The 16,916-nt window shown below is 52.4% G+C and overlaps 37 non-coding genes across 37 annotated transcripts; 7 read left to right on the plus strand and 30 right to left on the minus strand.

The window, feature by feature from the left end:
- Window positions 1-23: 23 nt before the first annotated feature.
- On the minus strand, window positions 24-96 carry Trnak-uuu. The gene has a single exon. It is a non-coding gene; the product is annotated as a tRNA-Lys (tRNA).
- A 296-nt stretch (window positions 97-392) lies between these two features.
- Trnae-uuc lies at window positions 393-464 on the minus strand. The gene has a single exon. It is a non-coding gene; the product is annotated as a tRNA-Glu (tRNA).
- A 308-nt stretch (window positions 465-772) lies between these two features.
- On the minus strand, window positions 773-845 carry Trnam-cau. Its single transcript has one exon. It is a non-coding gene; the product is annotated as a tRNA-Met (tRNA).
- A 971-nt stretch (window positions 846-1,816) lies between these two features.
- Window positions 1,817-1,888, plus strand: Trnag-ucc. Its single transcript has one exon. It is a non-coding gene; the product is annotated as a tRNA-Gly (tRNA).
- A 275-nt stretch (window positions 1,889-2,163) lies between these two features.
- On the minus strand, window positions 2,164-2,245 carry Trnas-aga. The gene has a single exon. It is a non-coding gene; the product is annotated as a tRNA-Ser (tRNA).
- A 119-nt stretch (window positions 2,246-2,364) lies between these two features.
- On the minus strand, window positions 2,365-2,437 carry Trnak-uuu. Its single transcript has one exon. It is a non-coding gene; the product is annotated as a tRNA-Lys (tRNA).
- A 296-nt stretch (window positions 2,438-2,733) lies between these two features.
- Window positions 2,734-2,805, minus strand: Trnae-uuc. The gene has a single exon. It is a non-coding gene; the product is annotated as a tRNA-Glu (tRNA).
- A 308-nt stretch (window positions 2,806-3,113) lies between these two features.
- Window positions 3,114-3,186, minus strand: Trnam-cau. The gene has a single exon. It is a non-coding gene; the product is annotated as a tRNA-Met (tRNA).
- A 970-nt stretch (window positions 3,187-4,156) lies between these two features.
- Window positions 4,157-4,228, plus strand: Trnag-ucc. The gene has a single exon. It is a non-coding gene; the product is annotated as a tRNA-Gly (tRNA).
- Window positions 4,229-4,503: 275 nt separating this feature from the next.
- Trnas-aga lies at window positions 4,504-4,585 on the minus strand. Its single transcript has one exon. It is a non-coding gene; the product is annotated as a tRNA-Ser (tRNA).
- Window positions 4,586-4,704: 119 nt separating this feature from the next.
- On the minus strand, window positions 4,705-4,777 carry Trnak-uuu. Its single transcript has one exon. It is a non-coding gene; the product is annotated as a tRNA-Lys (tRNA).
- Window positions 4,778-5,073: 296 nt separating this feature from the next.
- On the minus strand, window positions 5,074-5,145 carry Trnae-uuc. The gene has a single exon. It is a non-coding gene; the product is annotated as a tRNA-Glu (tRNA).
- A 308-nt stretch (window positions 5,146-5,453) lies between these two features.
- Trnam-cau lies at window positions 5,454-5,526 on the minus strand. The gene has a single exon. It is a non-coding gene; the product is annotated as a tRNA-Met (tRNA).
- A 970-nt stretch (window positions 5,527-6,496) lies between these two features.
- On the plus strand, window positions 6,497-6,568 carry Trnag-ucc. Its single transcript has one exon. It is a non-coding gene; the product is annotated as a tRNA-Gly (tRNA).
- A 275-nt stretch (window positions 6,569-6,843) lies between these two features.
- Trnas-aga lies at window positions 6,844-6,925 on the minus strand. The gene has a single exon. It is a non-coding gene; the product is annotated as a tRNA-Ser (tRNA).
- Window positions 6,926-7,044: 119 nt separating this feature from the next.
- Trnak-uuu lies at window positions 7,045-7,117 on the minus strand. Its single transcript has one exon. It is a non-coding gene; the product is annotated as a tRNA-Lys (tRNA).
- A 296-nt stretch (window positions 7,118-7,413) lies between these two features.
- Trnae-uuc lies at window positions 7,414-7,485 on the minus strand. The gene has a single exon. It is a non-coding gene; the product is annotated as a tRNA-Glu (tRNA).
- A 308-nt stretch (window positions 7,486-7,793) lies between these two features.
- Window positions 7,794-7,866, minus strand: Trnam-cau. The gene has a single exon. It is a non-coding gene; the product is annotated as a tRNA-Met (tRNA).
- Window positions 7,867-8,837: 971 nt separating this feature from the next.
- Trnag-ucc lies at window positions 8,838-8,909 on the plus strand. Its single transcript has one exon. It is a non-coding gene; the product is annotated as a tRNA-Gly (tRNA).
- Window positions 8,910-9,184: 275 nt separating this feature from the next.
- Window positions 9,185-9,266, minus strand: Trnas-aga. The gene has a single exon. It is a non-coding gene; the product is annotated as a tRNA-Ser (tRNA).
- Window positions 9,267-9,385: 119 nt separating this feature from the next.
- On the minus strand, window positions 9,386-9,458 carry Trnak-uuu. The gene has a single exon. It is a non-coding gene; the product is annotated as a tRNA-Lys (tRNA).
- A 296-nt stretch (window positions 9,459-9,754) lies between these two features.
- Window positions 9,755-9,826, minus strand: Trnae-uuc. The gene has a single exon. It is a non-coding gene; the product is annotated as a tRNA-Glu (tRNA).
- Window positions 9,827-10,134: 308 nt separating this feature from the next.
- On the minus strand, window positions 10,135-10,207 carry Trnam-cau. Its single transcript has one exon. It is a non-coding gene; the product is annotated as a tRNA-Met (tRNA).
- A 971-nt stretch (window positions 10,208-11,178) lies between these two features.
- Trnag-ucc lies at window positions 11,179-11,250 on the plus strand. The gene has a single exon. It is a non-coding gene; the product is annotated as a tRNA-Gly (tRNA).
- Window positions 11,251-11,515: 265 nt separating this feature from the next.
- On the minus strand, window positions 11,516-11,597 carry Trnas-aga. Its single transcript has one exon. It is a non-coding gene; the product is annotated as a tRNA-Ser (tRNA).
- A 119-nt stretch (window positions 11,598-11,716) lies between these two features.
- On the minus strand, window positions 11,717-11,789 carry Trnak-uuu. The gene has a single exon. It is a non-coding gene; the product is annotated as a tRNA-Lys (tRNA).
- A 296-nt stretch (window positions 11,790-12,085) lies between these two features.
- Trnae-uuc lies at window positions 12,086-12,157 on the minus strand. The gene has a single exon. It is a non-coding gene; the product is annotated as a tRNA-Glu (tRNA).
- Window positions 12,158-12,465: 308 nt separating this feature from the next.
- Trnam-cau lies at window positions 12,466-12,538 on the minus strand. The gene has a single exon. It is a non-coding gene; the product is annotated as a tRNA-Met (tRNA).
- A 971-nt stretch (window positions 12,539-13,509) lies between these two features.
- Trnag-ucc lies at window positions 13,510-13,581 on the plus strand. Its single transcript has one exon. It is a non-coding gene; the product is annotated as a tRNA-Gly (tRNA).
- A 275-nt stretch (window positions 13,582-13,856) lies between these two features.
- On the minus strand, window positions 13,857-13,938 carry Trnas-aga. Its single transcript has one exon. It is a non-coding gene; the product is annotated as a tRNA-Ser (tRNA).
- A 119-nt stretch (window positions 13,939-14,057) lies between these two features.
- On the minus strand, window positions 14,058-14,130 carry Trnak-uuu. The gene has a single exon. It is a non-coding gene; the product is annotated as a tRNA-Lys (tRNA).
- A 296-nt stretch (window positions 14,131-14,426) lies between these two features.
- On the minus strand, window positions 14,427-14,498 carry Trnae-uuc. Its single transcript has one exon. It is a non-coding gene; the product is annotated as a tRNA-Glu (tRNA).
- A 308-nt stretch (window positions 14,499-14,806) lies between these two features.
- Trnam-cau lies at window positions 14,807-14,879 on the minus strand. The gene has a single exon. It is a non-coding gene; the product is annotated as a tRNA-Met (tRNA).
- A 971-nt stretch (window positions 14,880-15,850) lies between these two features.
- Window positions 15,851-15,922, plus strand: Trnag-ucc. Its single transcript has one exon. It is a non-coding gene; the product is annotated as a tRNA-Gly (tRNA).
- A 275-nt stretch (window positions 15,923-16,197) lies between these two features.
- Trnas-aga lies at window positions 16,198-16,279 on the minus strand. The gene has a single exon. It is a non-coding gene; the product is annotated as a tRNA-Ser (tRNA).
- Window positions 16,280-16,398: 119 nt separating this feature from the next.
- Window positions 16,399-16,471, minus strand: Trnak-uuu. Its single transcript has one exon. It is a non-coding gene; the product is annotated as a tRNA-Lys (tRNA).
- Window positions 16,472-16,767: 296 nt separating this feature from the next.
- Trnae-uuc lies at window positions 16,768-16,839 on the minus strand. Its single transcript has one exon. It is a non-coding gene; the product is annotated as a tRNA-Glu (tRNA).
- Between the last annotated feature and the right edge of the window lie 77 nt (window positions 16,840-16,916).

Below are 16,916 nucleotides of genomic sequence, written 5' to 3' on the forward strand. Positions count from 1 at the left end.
CATTACGGAAACGTTAAAATCTTCGCCCGGACAGGGACTTGAACCCTGGACCCTTAGGTTAAAAGCCTAATGCTCTACCGACTGAGCTATCCGGGCTCACGCTCGTTGTGGATGGAGCGGCTGCAAGCAATGTAAATAACTGGAACGCGTGTGTAGGCGTACTACGGTAATTTCTGGCTTCTGGCGCAACTGGCGACTTCACCGACTTCCCACTGACGCTGGTAGCAGCCCAACAACGGACCAGTGCCTCTTCTCCCTTTATTCCGGTGCCGACAGTAATTGCATCATGTGCCTGTTTTCCCCGATTACGTTCGGTCGAAGCTTCGGAAGGTGGGCGACAAACGACAGTTCGAAGGCCAAAACATGGAGCGTTGTGTGCGCAAAAACTTCCGTTCCGGTACCGGGAACCGAACCCGGGCCTCCTGGGTGAAAGCCAGGTATCCTAGCCACTAGACCACACCGGATTTGCTCGATAAGCGTGAGCTTTTCTCCGTCTCCTCTCGTATTTCGTGCTGAATCTGGACTCAGTGCAGTTCTCCGTTTGCGAGCATATTTGCGCCTACAGACTGGCATGGCGCACAGCCCGAAATTGACTATTCATTATTTTACTCCTAACAAGGGAAGAGAAAGATCAAAGTTGTACGTTGTCATAATTGGAAATAAACGTATTGACGCTGAGGCGTAGACTCCTTATGGATAACGAACGACAATTAAGTTCGTTCCCTAGCAACAGCAACGCCGTTAATTCAGCCATGATGTACAGCAAATTAAATGCCCCGGGTGAGGATCGAACTCACGACCTTAAGATTATGAGACTTACGCGCTACCTACTGCGCTACCGAGGCACGTTGCAAGTAACGTTACAGAAAACTTGGTAAGTCTCTCATATTAGAGATAGACAGTTCGCGCTTTCTCAAGAATCTGTTGTGTTGCTACACGTGCTTTCCCTACTTGCTAGATTAAACTGCTGCCGCAGCTTTTTCAACGGAACGCAGCACTGCCCGAGGTTACAGTACATCGCCCTTGCGGCACCTGAACACAGCGGCCTGTTGGGACAGGCCGACGTCAGAGTTCAGAAATAGCATGCGACCGTTCAAGTACGGTCTATTGCGTGCTGCGTGTATGGTTCCTCTCACAGCGAATCCTGCTATACATTCCTGAGGCTGACGCAGCTCAGGCGAGGAATCGGCGCGGCAGCATTATAGCGAGAACAGCAGAACGATGCACCGGCCGGGAATCGAACCCGGGCCGTCCGCATGCTAAGCGAGCATTCACCAATTTTTTTTTTTTTTTCTTCTCATTTCTTTCGTTGCATTTGTTGGGGGCGGACGTCCGATGGCGCCCGTTCAAGTTCATCGTTGACTCGGTCTTTTATTACAGAGGGCAGATAACTCTCAGACCGAACACGCTGAGCTATCGTGCCGGCAAGCCTTAAGATTATGAGACTTACGCGCTGCCTACTGCACTACTGAGGTACATGCCATTGAACCAGCGATGCTCGTCGAGCTGCCCGAGCACTTTTCTGCAGGGGAAAGTGGGATTGCCACCCAGCGACGTCGGATACAACCGAAAAAACTGCTACACACGCGGAGTGCTCCACTACACTGCCTTAAAACGAATGCTCATCTCTATCGTGTGAGTAACCTTGCGGCCGCGGCGACTAGTCTTGCCCAAAGACGCAGCGTGCGTGGAGGCGCTACCCGAATGCGTGTGGATGCGCCCTCCTACCTCGAAAAGCGCCTGCAGCTACTATCACCGTGGGCCGCTGCTGGCGGGCAGGAAGGCGACACAGCGGGGCGTTGCGAGCAGCGGCTGTGCGGTGGTGGTGTAATGGTGAGCATAGTTGCCTTCCAAGCAGTTGATCCGGGTTCGATTCCCGGCCACCGCAAGTGGCGCTAGTTTTTTTCGTATGAGTATGTGAGCCGCGTGCTGTTAAATGAAGGTTTTTTTCGTCGTAGCTCCACGCAGACCATCCTGTAGTATGTCCCGACTTGTCCCGACTTTGCTCGGCTGACGCGAAAGCTGACGCTTGGAATTCGCCCTTATCAAAAGGACAGGCACTATAAACGGCTGTGAGAGGCGAGGTGTGGAGAGGTACCAAAACGACAGGCAATCTGCGAAATTTTCTGCTCGTTGTTCTTAAACAAAAAAAGAAAAATCCGACGCAGTCGGTAGGACTCGAACCTACGCTCCCAGAGGGAATCTGATTTCTAGTCAGACGCCTTAACCACTCGGCCACGACTGCTCGTAACCCAAGTTTCCCTGGGTCTGCGCAGAATGTTGACAGGAAACGAACTCCGTGCACTGATTACGGCAGGGCTACCATCGCTACGAGACGAGCCATTACGGAAACGTTAAAATCTTCGCCCGGACAGGGACTTGAACCCTGGACCCTTAGGTTAAAAGCCTAATGCTCTACCGACTGAGCTATCCGGGCTCACGCTCGTTGTGGATGGAGCGGCTGCAAGCAATGTAAATAACTGGAACGCGTGTGTAGGCGTACTACGGTAATTTCTGGCTTCTGGCGCAACTGGCGACTTCACCGACTTCCCACTGACGCTGGTAGCAGCCCAACAACGGACCAGTGCCTCTTCTCCCTTTATTCCGGTGCCGACAGTAATTGCATCATGTGCCTGTTTTCCCCGATTACGTTCGGTCGAAGCTTCGGAAGGTGGGCGACAAACGACAGTTCGAAGGCCAAAACATGGAGCGTTGTGTGCGCAAAAACTTCCGTTCCGGTACCGGGAACCGAACCCGGGCCTCCTGGGTGAAAGCCAGGTATCCTAGCCACTAGACCACACCGGATTTGCTCGATAAGCGTGAGCTTTTCTCCGTCTCCTCTCGTATTTCGTGCTGAATCTGGACTCAGTGCAGTTCTCCGTTTGCGAGCATATTTGCGCCTACAGACTGGCATGGCGCACAGCCCGAAATTGACTATTCATTATTTTACTCCTAACAAGGGAAGAGAAAGATCAAAGTTGTACGTTGTCATAATTGGAAATAAACGTATTGACGCTGAGGCGTAGACTCCTTATGGATAACGAACGACAATTAAGTTCGTTCCCTAGCAACAGCAACGCCGTTAATTCAGCCATGATGTACAGCAAATTAAATGCCCTGGGTGAGGATCGAACTCACGACCTTAAGATTATGAGACTTACGCGCTACCTACTGCGCTACCGAGGCACGTTGCAAGTAACGTTACAGAAAACTTGGTAAGTCTCTCATATTAGAGATAGACAGTTCGCGCTTTCTCAAGAATCTGTTGTGTTGCTACACGTGCTTTCCCTACTTGCTAGATTAAACTGCTGCCGCAGCTTTTTCAACGGAACGCAGCACTGCCCGAGGTTACAGTACATCGCCCTTGCGGCACCTGAACACAGCGGCCTGTTGGGACAGGCCGACGTCAGAGTTCAGAAATAGCATGCGACCGTTCAAGTACGGTCTATTGCGTGCTGCGTGTATGGTTCCTCTCACAGCGAATCCTGCTATACATTCCTGAGGCTGACGCAGCTCAGGCGAGGAATCGGCGCGGCAGCATTATAGCGAGAACAGCAGAACGATGCACCGGCCGGGAATCGAACCCGGGCCGTCCGCATGCTAAGCGAGCATTCACCAATTTTTTTTTTTTTTTTTCTCATTTCTTTCGTTGCATTTGTTGGGGGCGGACGTCCGATGGCGCCCGTTCAAGTTCATCGTTGACTCGGTCTTTTATTACAGAGGGCAGATAACTCTCAGACCGAACACGCTGAGCTATCGTGCCGGCAAGCCTTAAGATTATGAGACTTACGCGCTGCCTACTGCACTACTGAGGCACATGCCATTGAACCAGCGATGCTCGTCGAGCTGCCCGAGCACTTTTCTGCAGGGGAAAGTGGGATTGCCACCCAGCGACGTCGGATACAACCGAAAAAACTGCTACACACGCGGAGTGCTCCACTACACTGCCTTAAAACGAATGCTCATCTCTATCGTGTGAGTAACCTTGCGGCCGCGGCGACTAGTCTTGCCCAAAGACGCAGCGTGCGTGGAGGCGCTACCCGAATGCGTGTGGATGCGCCCTCCTACCTCGAAAAGCGCCTGCAGCTACTATCACCGTGGGCCGCTGCTGGCGGGCAGGAAGGCGACACAGCGGGGCGTTGCGAGCAGCGGCTGTGCGGTGGTGGTGTAATGGTGAGCATAGTTGCCTTCCAAGCAGTTGATCCGGGTTCGATTCCCGGCCACCGCAAGTGGCGCTAGTTTTTTTCGTATGAGTATGTGAGCCGCGTGCTGTTAAATGAAGGTTTTTTTCGTCGTAGCTCCACGCAGACCATCCTGTAGTATGTCCCGACTTGTCCCGACTTTGCTCGGCTGACGCGAAAGCTGACGCTTGGAATTCGCCCTTATCAAAAGGACAGGCACTATAAACGGCTGTGAGAGGCGAGGTGTGGAGAGGTACCAAAACGACAGGCAATCTGCGAAATTTTCTGCTCGTTGTTCTTAAACAAAAAAAGAAAAATCCGACGCAGTCGGTAGGACTCGAACCTACGCTCCCAGAGGGAATCTGATTTCTAGTCAGACGCCTTAACCACTCGGCCACGACTGCTCGTAACCCAAGTTTCCCTGGGTCTGCGCAGAATGTTGACAGGAAACGAACTCCGTGCACTGATTACGGCAGGGCTACCATCGCTACGAGACGAGCCATTACGGAAACGTTAAAATCTTCGCCCGGACAGGGACTTGAACCCTGGACCCTTAGGTTAAAAGCCTAATGCTCTACCGACTGAGCTATCCGGGCTCACGCTCGTTGTGGATGGAGCGGCTGCAAGCAATGTAAATAACTGGAACGCGTGTGTAGGCGTACTACGGTAATTTCTGGCTTCTGGCGCAACTGGCGACTTCACCGACTTCCCACTGACGCTGGTAGCAGCCCAACAACGGACCAGTGCCTCTTCTCCCTTTATTCCGGTGCCGACAGTAATTGCATCATGTGCCTGTTTTCCCCGATTACGTTCGGTCGAAGCTTCGGAAGGTGGGCGACAAACGACAGTTCGAAGGCCAAAACATGGAGCGTTGTGTGCGCAAAAACTTCCGTTCCGGTACCGGGAACCGAACCCGGGCCTCCTGGGTGAAAGCCAGGTATCCTAGCCACTAGACCACACCGGATTTGCTCGATAAGCGTGAGCTTTTCTCCGTCTCCTCTCGTATTTCGTGCTGAATCTGGACTCAGTGCAGTTCTCCGTTTGCGAGCATATTTGCGCCTACAGACTGGCATGGCGCACAGCCCGAAATTGACTATTCATTATTTTACTCCTAACAAGGGAAGAGAAAGATCAAAGTTGTACGTTGTCATAATTGGAAATAAACGTATTGACGCTGAGGCGTAGACTCCTTATGGATAACGAACGACAATTAAGTTCGTTCCCTAGCAACAGCAACGCCGTTAATTCAGCCATGATGTACAGCAAATTAAATGCCCTGGGTGAGGATCGAACTCACGACCTTAAGATTATGAGACTTACGCGCTACCTACTGCGCTACCGAGGCACGTTGCAAGTAACGTTACAGAAAACTTGGTAAGTCTCTCATATTAGAGATAGACAGTTCGCGCTTTCTCAAGAATCTGTTGTGTTGCTACACGTGCTTTCCCTACTTGCTAGATTAAACTGCTGCCGCAGCTTTTTCAACGGAACGCAGCACTGCCCGAGGTTACAGTACATCGCCCTTGCGGCACCTGAACACAGCGGCCTGTTGGGACAGGCCGACGTCAGAGTTCAGAAATAGCATGCGACCGTTCAAGTACGGTCTATTGCGTGCTGCGTGTATGGTTCCTCTCACAGCGAATCCTGCTATACATTCCTGAGGCTGACGCAGCTCAGGCGAGGAATCGGCGCGGCAGCATTATAGCGAGAACAGCAGAACGATGCACCGGCCGGGAATCGAACCCGGGCCGTCCGCATGCTAAGCGAGCATTCACCAATTTTTTTTTTTTTTTTTCTCATTTCTTTCGTTGCATTTGTTGGGGGCGGACGTCCGATGGCGCCCGTTCAAGTTCATCGTTGACTCGGTCTTTTATTACAGAGGGCAGATAACTCTCAGACCGAACACGCTGAGCTATCGTGCCGGCAAGCCTTAAGATTATGAGACTTACGCGCTGCCTACTGCACTACTGAGGCACATGCCATTGAACCAGCGATGCTCGTCGAGCTGCCCGAGCACTTTTCTGCAGGGGAAAGTGGGATTGCCACCCAGCGACGTCGGATACAACCGAAAAAACTGCTACACACGCGGAGTGCTCCACTACACTGCCTTAAAACGAATGCTCATCTCTATCGTGTGAGTAACCTTGCGGCCGCGGCGACTAGTCTTGCCCAAAGACGCAGCGTGCGTGGAGGCGCTACCCGAATGCGTGTGGATGCGCCCTCCTACCTCGAAAAGCGCCTGCAGCTACTATCACCGTGGGCCGCTGCTGGCGGGCAGGAAGGCGACACAGCGGGGCGTTGCGAGCAGCGGCTGTGCGGTGGTGGTGTAATGGTGAGCATAGTTGCCTTCCAAGCAGTTGATCCGGGTTCGATTCCCGGCCACCGCAAGTGGCGCTAGTTTTTTTCGTATGAGTATGTGAGCCGCGTGCTGTTAAATGAAGGTTTTTTTCGTCGTAGCTCCACGCAGACCATCCTGTAGTATGTCCCGACTTGTCCCGACTTTGCTCGGCTGACGCGAAAGCTGACGCTTGGAATTCGCCCTTATCAAAAGGACAGGCACTATAAACGGCTGTGAGAGGCGAGGTGTGGAGAGGTACCAAAACGACAGGCAATCTGCGAAATTTTCTGCTCGTTGTTCTTAAACAAAAAAAGAAAAATCCGACGCAGTCGGTAGGACTCGAACCTACGCTCCCAGAGGGAATCTGATTTCTAGTCAGACGCCTTAACCACTCGGCCACGACTGCTCGTAACCCAAGTTTCCCTGGGTCTGCGCAGAATGTTGACAGGAAACGAACTCCGTGCACTGATTACGGCAGGGCTACCATCGCTACGAGACGAGCCATTACGGAAACGTTAAAATCTTCGCCCGGACAGGGACTTGAACCCTGGACCCTTAGGTTAAAAGCCTAATGCTCTACCGACTGAGCTATCCGGGCTCACGCTCGTTGTGGATGGAGCGGCTGCAAGCAATGTAAATAACTGGAACGCGTGTGTAGGCGTACTACGGTAATTTCTGGCTTCTGGCGCAACTGGCGACTTCACCGACTTCCCACTGACGCTGGTAGCAGCCCAACAACGGACCAGTGCCTCTTCTCCCTTTATTCCGGTGCCGACAGTAATTGCATCATGTGCCTGTTTTCCCCGATTACGTTCGGTCGAAGCTTCGGAAGGTGGGCGACAAACGACAGTTCGAAGGCCAAAACATGGAGCGTTGTGTGCGCAAAAACTTCCGTTCCGGTACCGGGAACCGAACCCGGGCCTCCTGGGTGAAAGCCAGGTATCCTAGCCACTAGACCACACCGGATTTGCTCGATAAGCGTGAGCTTTTCTCCGTCTCCTCTCGTATTTCGTGCTGAATCTGGACTCAGTGCAGTTCTCCGTTTGCGAGCATATTTGCGCCTACAGACTGGCATGGCGCACAGCCCGAAATTGACTATTCATTATTTTACTCCTAACAAGGGAAGAGAAAGATCAAAGTTGTACGTTGTCATAATTGGAAATAAATGTATTGACGCTGAGGCGTAGACTCCTTATGGATAACGAACGACAATTAAGTTCGTTCCCTAGCAACAGCAACGCCGTTAATTCAGCCATGATGTACAGCAAATTAAATGCCCTGGGTGAGGATCGAACTCACGACCTTAAGATTATGAGACTTACGCGCTACCTACTGCGCTACCGAGGCACGTTGCAAGTAACGTTACAGAAAACTTGGTAAGTCTCTCATATTAGAGATAGACAGTTCGCGCTTTCTCAAGAATCTGTTGTGTTGCTACACGTGCTTTCCCTACTTGCTAGATTAAACTGCTGCCGCAGCTTTTTCAACGGAACGCAGCACTGCCCGAGGTTACAGTACATCGCCCTTGCGGCACCTGAACACAGCGGCCTGTTGGGACAGGCCGACGTCAGAGTTCAGAAATAGCATGCGACCGTTCAAGTACGGTCTATTGCGTGCTGCGTGTATGGTTCCTCTCACAGCGAATCCTGCTATACATTCCTGAGGCTGACGCAGCTCAGGCGAGGAATCGGCGCGGCAGCATTATAGCGAGAACAGCAGAACGATGCACCGGCCGGGAATCGAACCCGGGCCGTCCGCATGCTAAGCGAGCATTCACCAATTTTTTTTTTTTTTTCTTCTCATTTCTTTCGTTGCATTTGTTGGGGGCGGACGTCCGATGGCGCCCGTTCAAGTTCATCGTTGACTCGGTCTTTTATTACAGAGGGCAGATAACTCTCAGACCGAACACGCTGAGCTATCGTGCCGGCAAGCCTTAAGATTATGAGACTTACGCGCTGCCTACTGCACTACTGAGGCACATGCCATTGAACCAGCGATGCTCGTCGAGCTGCCCGAGCACTTTTCTGCAGGGGAAAGTGGGATTGCCACCCAGCGACGTCGGATACAACCGAAAAAACTGCTACACATGCGGAGTGCTCCACTACACTGCCTTAAAACGAATGCTCATCTCTATCGTGTGAGTAACCTTGCGGCCGCGGCGACTAGTCTTGCCCAAAGACGCAGCGTGCGTGGAGGCGCTACCCGAATGCGTGTGGATGCGCCCTCCTACCTCGAAAAGCGCCTGCAGCTACTATCACCGTGGGCCGCTGCTGGCGAGCAGGAAGGCGACACAGCGGGGCGTTGCGTGCAGCGGCTGTGCGGTGGTGGTGTAATGGTGAGCATAGTTGCCTTCCAAGCAGTTGATCCGGGTTCGATTCCCGGCCACCGCAAGTGGCGCTAGTTTTTTTCGTATGAGTATGTGAGCCGCGTGCTGTTAAATGAAGGTTTTTTTCGTCGTAGCTCCACGCAGACCATCCTGTAGTATGTCCCGACTTGTCCCGACTTTGCTCGGCTGACGCGAAAGCTGACGCTTGGAATTCGCCCTTATCAAAAGGACAGGCACTATAAACGCCTGTGAGAGGCGAGGTGTGGAGAGGTACCAAAACGACAGGCAATCTGCGAAATTTTCTGCTCGTTGTTCTTAAACAAAAAAAGAAAAATCCGACGCAGTCGGTAGGACTCGAACCTACGCTCCCAGAGGGAATCTGATTTCTAGTCAGACGCCTTAACCACTCGGCCACGACTGCTCGTAACCCAAGTTTCCCTGGGTCTGCGCAGAATGTTGACAGGAAACGAACTCCGTGCACTGATTACGGCAGGGCTACCATCGCTACGAGACGAGCCATTACGGAAACGTTAAAATCTTCGCCCGGACAGGGACTTGAACCCTGGACCCTTAGGTTAAAAGCCTAATGCTCTACCGACTGAGCTATCCGGGCTCACGCTCGTTGTGGATGGAGCGGCTGCAAGCAATGTAAATAACTGGAACGCGTGTGTAGGCGTACTACGGTAATTTCTGGCTTCTGGCGCAACTGGCGACTTCACCGACTTCCCACTGACGCTGGTAGCAGCCCAACAACGGACCAGTGCCTCTTCTCCCTTTATTCCGGTGCCGACAGTAATTGCATCATGTGCCTGTTTTCCCCGATTACGTTCGGTCGAAGCTTCGGAAGGTGGGCGACAAACGACAGTTCGAAGGCCAAAACATGGAGCGTTGTGTGCGCAAAAACTTCCGTTCCGGTACCGGGAACCGAACCCGGGCCGCCTGGGTGAAAGCCAGGTATCCTAGCCACTAGACCACACCGGATTTGCTCGATAAGCGTGAGCTTTTCTCCGTCTCCTCTCGTATTTCGTGCTGAATCTGGACTCAGTGCAGTTCTCCGTTTGCGAGCATATTTGCGCCTACAGACTGGCATGGCGCACAGCCCGAAATTGACTATTCATTATTTTACTCCTAACAAGGGAAGAGAAAGATCAAAGTTGTACGTTGTCATAATTGGAAATAAACGTATTGACGCTGAGGCGTAGACTCCTTATGGATAACGAACGACAATTAAGTTCGTTCCCTAGCAACAGCAACGCCGTTAATTCAGCCATGATGTACAGCAAATTAAATGCCCCGGGTGAGGATCGAACTCACGACCTTAAGATTATGAGACTTACGCGCTACCTACTGCGCTACCGAGGCACGTTGCAAGTAACGTTACAGAAAACTTGGTAAGTCTCTCATATTAGAGATAGACAGTTCGCGCTTTCTCAAGAATCTGTTGTGTTGCTACACGTGCTTTCCCTACTTGCTAGATTAAACTGCTGCCGCAGCTTTTTCAACGGAACGCAGCACTGCCCGAGGTTACAGTACATCGCCCTTGCGGCACCTGAACACAGCGGCCTGTTGGGACAGGCCGACGTCAGAGTTCAGAAATAGCATGCGACCGTTCAAGTACGGTCTATTGCGTGCTGCGTGTATGGTTCCTCTCACAGCGAATCCTGCTATACATTCCTGAGGCTGACGCAGCTCAGGCGAGGAATCGGCGCGGCAGCATTATAGCGAGAACAGCAGAACGATGCACCGGCCGGGAATCGAACCCGGGCCGTCCGCATGCTAAGCGAGCATTCACCAATTTTTTTTTTTTTTTCTTCTCATTTCTTTCGTTGCATTTGTTGGGGGCGGACGTCCGATGGCGCCCGTTCAAGTTCATCGTTGACTCGGTCTTTTATTACAGAGGGCAGATAACTCTCAGACCGAACACGCTGAGCTATCGTGCCGGCAAGCCTTAAGATTATGAGACTTACGCGCTGCCTACTGCACTACTGAGGCACATGCCATTGAACCAGCGATGCTCGTCGAGCTGCCCGAGCACTTTTCTGCAGGGGAAAGTGGGATTGCCACCCAGCGACGTCGGATACAACCGAAAAAAGTGCTACACACGCGGAGTGCTCCACTACACTGCCTTAAAACGAATGCTCATCTCTATCGTGTGAGTAACCTTGCGGCCGCGGCGACTAGTCTTGCCCAAAGACGCAGCGTGCGTGGAGGCGCTACCCGAATGCGTGTGGATGCGCCCTCCTACCTCGAAAAGCGCCTGCAGCTACTATCACCGTGGGCCGCTGCTGGCGGGCAGGAAGGCGACACAGCGGGGCGTTGCGAGCAGCGGCTGTGCGGTGGTGGTGTAATGGTGAGCATAGTTGCCTTCCAAGCAGTTGATCCGGGTTCGATTCCCGGCCACCGCAAGTGGCGCTAGTTTTTTTCGTATGAGTATGTGAGCCGCGTGCTGTTAAATGAAGGTTTTTTTCGTCGTAGCTCCACGCAGACCATCCTGTAGTATGTCCCGACTTTGCTCGGCTGACGCGAAAGCTGACGCTTGGAATTCGCCCTTATCAAAAGGACAGGCACTATAAACGGCTGTGAGAGGCGAGGTGTGGAGAGGTACCAAAACGACAGGCAATCTGCGAAATTTTCTGCTCGTTGTTCTTAAACAAAAAAAGAAAAATCCGACGCAGTCGGTAGGACTCGAACCTACGCTCCCAGAGGGAATCTGATTTCTAGTCAGACGCCTTAACCACTCGGCCACGACTGCTCGTAACCCAAGTTTCCCTGGGTCTGCGCAGAATGTTGACAGGAAACGAACTCCGTGCACTGATTACGGCAGGGCTACCATCGCTACGAGACGAGCCATTACGGAAACGTTAAAATCTTCGCCCGGACAGGGACTTGAACCCTGGACCCTTAGGTTAAAAGCCTAATGCTCTACCGACTGAGCTATCCGGGCTCACGCTCGTTGTGGATGGAGCGGCTGCAAGCAATGTAAATAACTGGAACGCGTGTGTAGGCGTACTACGGTAATTTCTGGCTTCTGGCGCAACTGGCGACTTCACCGACTTCCCACTGACGCTGGTAGCAGCCCAACAACGGACCAGTGCCTCTTCTCCCTTTATTCCGGTGCCGACAGTAATTGCATCATGTGCCTGTTTTCCCCGATTACGTTCGGTCGAAGCTTCGGAAGGTGGGCGACAAACGACAGTTCGAAGGCCAAAACATGGAGCGTTGTGTGCGCAAAAACTTCCGTTCCGGTACCGGGAACCGAACCCGGGCCTCCTGGGTGAAAGCCAGGTATCCTAGCCACTAGACCACACCGGATTTGCTCGATAAGCGTGAGCTTTTCTCCGTCTCCTCTCGTATTTCGTGCTGAATCTGGACTCAGTGCAGTTCTCCGTTTGCGAGCATATTTGCGCCTACAGACTGGCATGGCGCACAGCCCGAAATTGACTATTCATTATTTTACTCCTAACAAGGGAAGAGAAAGATCAAAGTTGTACGTTGTCATAATTGGAAATAAATGTATTGACGCTGAGGCGTAGACTCCTTATGGATAACGAACGACAATTAAGTTCGTTCCCTAGCAACAGCAACGCCGTTAATTCAGCCATGATGTACAGCAAATTAAATGCCCTGGGTGAGGATCGAACTCACGACCTTAAGATTATGAGACTTACGCGCTACCTACTGCGCTACCGAGGCACGTTGCAAGTAACGTTACAGAAAACTTGGTAAGTCTCTCATATTAGAGATAGACAGTTCGCGCTTTCTCAAGAATCTGTTGTGTTGCTACACGTGCTTTCCCTACTTGCTAGATTAAACTGCTGCCGCAGCTTTTTCAACGGAACGCAGCACTGCCCGAGGTTACAGTACATCGCCCTTGCGGCACCTGAACACAGCGGCCTGTTGGGACAGGCCGACGTCAGAGTTCAGAAATAGCATGCGACCGTTCAAGTACGGTCTATTGCGTGCTGCGTGTATGGTTCCTCTCACAGCGAATCCTGCTATACATTCCTGAGGCTGACGCAGCTCAGGCGAGGAATCGGCGCGGCAGCATTATAGCGAGAACAGCAGAACGATGCACCGGCCGGGAATCGAACCCGGGCCGTCCGCATGCTAAGCGAGCATTCACCAATTTTTTTTTTTTTTTCTTCTCATTTCTTTCGTTGCATTTGTTGGGGGCGGACGTCCGATGGCGCCCGTTCAAGTTCATCGTTGACTCGGTCTTTTATTACAGAGGGCAGATAACTCTCAGACCGAACACGCTGAGCTATCGTGCCGGCAAGCCTTAAGATTATGAGACTTACGCGCTGCCTACTGCACTACTGAGGCACATGCCATTGAACCAGCGATGCTCGTCGAGCTGCCCGAGCACTTTTCTGCAGGGGAAAGTGGGATTGCCACCCAGCGACGTCGGATACAACCGAAAAAACTGCTACACATGCGGAGTGCTCCACTACACTGCCTTAAAACGAATGCTCATCTCTATCGTGTGAGTAACCTTGCGGCCGCGGCGACTAGTCTTGCCCAAAGACGCAGCGTGCGTGGAGGCGCTACCCGAATGCGTGTGGATGCGCCCTCCTACCTCGAAAAGCGCCTGCAGCTACTATCACCGTGGGCCGCTGCTGGCGAGCAGGAAGGCGACACAGCGGGGCGTTGCGTGCAGCGGCTGTGCGGTGGTGGTGTAATGGTGAGCATAGTTGCCTTCCAAGCAGTTGATCCGGGTTCGATTCCCGGCCACCGCAAGTGGCGCTAGTTTTTTTCGTATGAGTATGTGAGCCGCGTGCTGTTAAATGAAGGTTTTTTTCGTCGTAGCTCCACGCAGACCATCCTGTAGTATGTCCCGACTTGTCCCGACTTTGCTCGGCTGACGCGAAAGCTGACGCTTGGAATTCGCCCTTATCAAAAGGACAGGCACTATAAACGCCTGTGAGAGGCGAGGTGTGGAGAGGTACCAAAACGACAGGCAATCTGCGAAATTTTCTGCTCGTTGTTCTTAAACAAAAAAAGAAAAATCCGACGCAGTCGGTAGGACTCGAACCTACGCTCCCAGAGGGAATCTGATTTCTAGTCAGACGCCTTAACCACTCGGCCACGACTGCTCGTAACCCAAGTTTCCCTGGGTCTGCGCAGAATGTTGACAGGAAACGAACTCCGTGCACTGATTACGGCAGGGCTACCATCGCTACGAGACGAGCCATTACGGAAACGTTAAAATCTTCGCCCGGACAGGGACTTGAACCCTGGACCCTTAGGTTAAAAGCCTAATGCTCTACCGACTGAGCTATCCGGGCTCACGCTCGTTGTGGATGGAGCGGCTGCAAGCAATGTAAATAACTGGAACGCGTGTGTAGGCGTACTACGGTAATTTCTGGCTTCTGGCGCAACTGGCGACTTCACCGACTTCCCACTGACGCTGGTAGCAGCCCAACAACGGACCAGTGCCTCTTCTCCCTTTATTCCGGTGCCGACAGTAATTGCATCATGTGCCTGTTTTCCCCGATTACGTTCGGTCGAAGCTTCGGAAGGTGGGCGACAAACGACAGTTCGAAGGCCAAAACATGGAGCGTTGTGTGCGCAAAAACTTCCGTTCCGGTACCGGGAACCGAACCCGGGCCGCCTGGGTGAAAGCCAGGTATCCTAGCCACTAGACCACACCGGATTTGCTCGATAAGCGTGAGCTTTTCTCCGTCTCCTCTCGTATTTCGTGCTGAATCTGGACTCAGTGCAGTTCTCCGTTTGCGAGCATATTTGCGCCTACAGACTGGCATGGCGCACAGCCCGAAATTGACTATTCATTATTTTACTCCTAACAAGGGAAGAGAAAGATCAAAGTTGTACGTTGTCATAATTGGAAATAAACGTATTGACGCTGAGGCGTAGACTCCTTATGGATAACGAACGACAATTAAGTTCGTTCCCTAGCAACAGCAACGCCGTTAATTCAGCCATGATGTACAGCAAATTAAATGCCCCGGGTGAGGATCGAACTCACGACCTTAAGATTATGAGACTTACGCGCTACCTACTGCGCTACCGAGGCACGTTGCAAGTAACGTTACAGAAAACTTGGTAAGTCTCTCATATTAGAGATAGACAGTTCGCGCTTTCTCAAGAATCTGTTGTGTTGCTACACGTGCTTTCCCTACTTGCTAGATTAAACTGCTGCCGCAGCTTTTTCAACGGAACGCAGCACTGCCCGAGGTTACAGTACATCGCCCTTGCGGCACCTGAACACAGCGGCCTGTTGGGACAGGCCGACGTCAGAGTTCAGAAATAGCATGCGACCGTTCAAGTACGGTCTATTGCGTGCTGCGTGTATGGTTCCTCTCACAGCGAATCCTGCTATACATTCCTGAGGCTGACGCAGCTCAGGCGAGGAATCGGCGCGGCAGCATTATAGCGAGAACAGCAGAACGATGCACCGGCCGGGAATCGAACCCGGGCCGTCCGCATGCTAAGCGAGCATTCACCAATTTTTTTTTTTTTTTCTTCTCATTTCTTTCGTTGCATTTGTTGGGGGCGGACGTCCGATGGCGCCCGTTCAAGTTCATCGTTGACTCGGTCTTTTATTACAGAGGGCAGATAACTCTCAGACCGAACACGCTGAGCTATCGTGCCGGCAAGCCTTAAGATTATGAGACTTACGCGCTGCCTACTGCACTACTGAGGCACATGCCATTGAACCAGCGATGCTCGTCGAGCTGCCCGAGCACTTTTCTGCAGGGGAAAGTGGGATTGCCACCCAGCGACGTCGGATACAACCGAAAAAAGTGCTACACACGCGGAGTGCTCCACTACACTGCCTTAAAACGAATGCTCATCTCTATCGTGTGAGTAACCTTGCGGCCGCGGCGACTAGTCTTGCCCAAAGACGCAGCGTGCGTGGAGGCGCTACCCGAATGCGTGTGGATGCGCCCTCCTACCTCGAAAAGCGCCTGCAGCTACTATCACCGTGGGCCGCTGCTGGCGGGCAGGAAGGCGACACAGCGGGGCGTTGCGAGCAGCGGCTGTGCGGTGGTGGTGTAATGGTGAGCATAGTTGCCTTCCAAGCAGTTGATCCGGGTTCGATTCCCGGCCACCGCAAGTGGCGCTAGTTTTTTTCGTATGAGTATGTGAGCCGCGTGCTGTTAAATGAAGGTTTTTTTCGTCGTAGCTCCACGCAGACCATCCTGTAGTATGTCCCGACTTGTCCCGACTTTGCTCGGCTGACGCGAAAGCTGACGCTTGGAATTCGCCCTTATCAAAAGGACAGGCACTATAAACGGCTGTGAGAGGCGAGGTGTGGAGAGGTACCAAAACGACAGGCAATCTGCGAAATTTTCTGCTCGTTGTTCTTAAACAAAAAAAGAAAAATCCGACGCAGTCGGTAGGACTCGAACCTACGCTCCCAGAGGGAATCTGATTTCTAGTCAGACGCCTTAACCACTCGGCCACGACTGCTCGTAACCCAAGTTTCCCTGGGTCTGCGCAGAATGTTGACAGGAAACGAACTCCGTGCACTGATTACGGCAGGGCTACCATCGCTACGAGACGAGCCATTACGGAAACGTTAAAATCTTCGCCCGGACAGGGACTTGAACCCTGGACCCTTAGGTTAAAAGCCTAATGCTCTACCGACTGAGCTATCCGGGCTCACGCTCGTTGTGGATGGAGCGGCTGCAAGCAATGTAAATAACTGGAACGCGTGTGTAGGCGTACTACGGTAATTTCTGGCTTCTGGCGCAACTGGCGACTTCACCGACTTCCCACTGACGCTGGTAGCAGCCCAACAACGGACCAGTGCCTCTTCTCCCTTTATTCCGGTGCCGACAGTAATTGCATCATGTGCCTGTTTTCCCCGATTACGTTCGGTCGAAGCTTCGGAAGGTGGGCGACAAACGACAGTTCGAAGGCCAAAACATGGAGCGTTGTGTGCGCAAAAACTTCCGTTCCGGTACCGGGAACCGAACCCGGGCCGCCTGGGTGAAAGCCAGGTATCCTAGCCACTAGACCACACCGGATTTGCTCGATAAGCGTGAGCTTTTCTCCGTCTCCTCTCGTATTTCGTGCTGAATCTGGACTCAGTGCAGTTCTCCGT

This window comes from Schistocerca piceifrons, unplaced genomic scaffold (assembly GCF_021461385.2).
Source record: "Schistocerca piceifrons isolate TAMUIC-IGC-003096 unplaced genomic scaffold, iqSchPice1.1 HiC_scaffold_1040, whole genome shotgun sequence".
NCBI lineage: Eukaryota > Metazoa > Arthropoda > Insecta > Orthoptera > Acrididae > Schistocerca > Schistocerca piceifrons.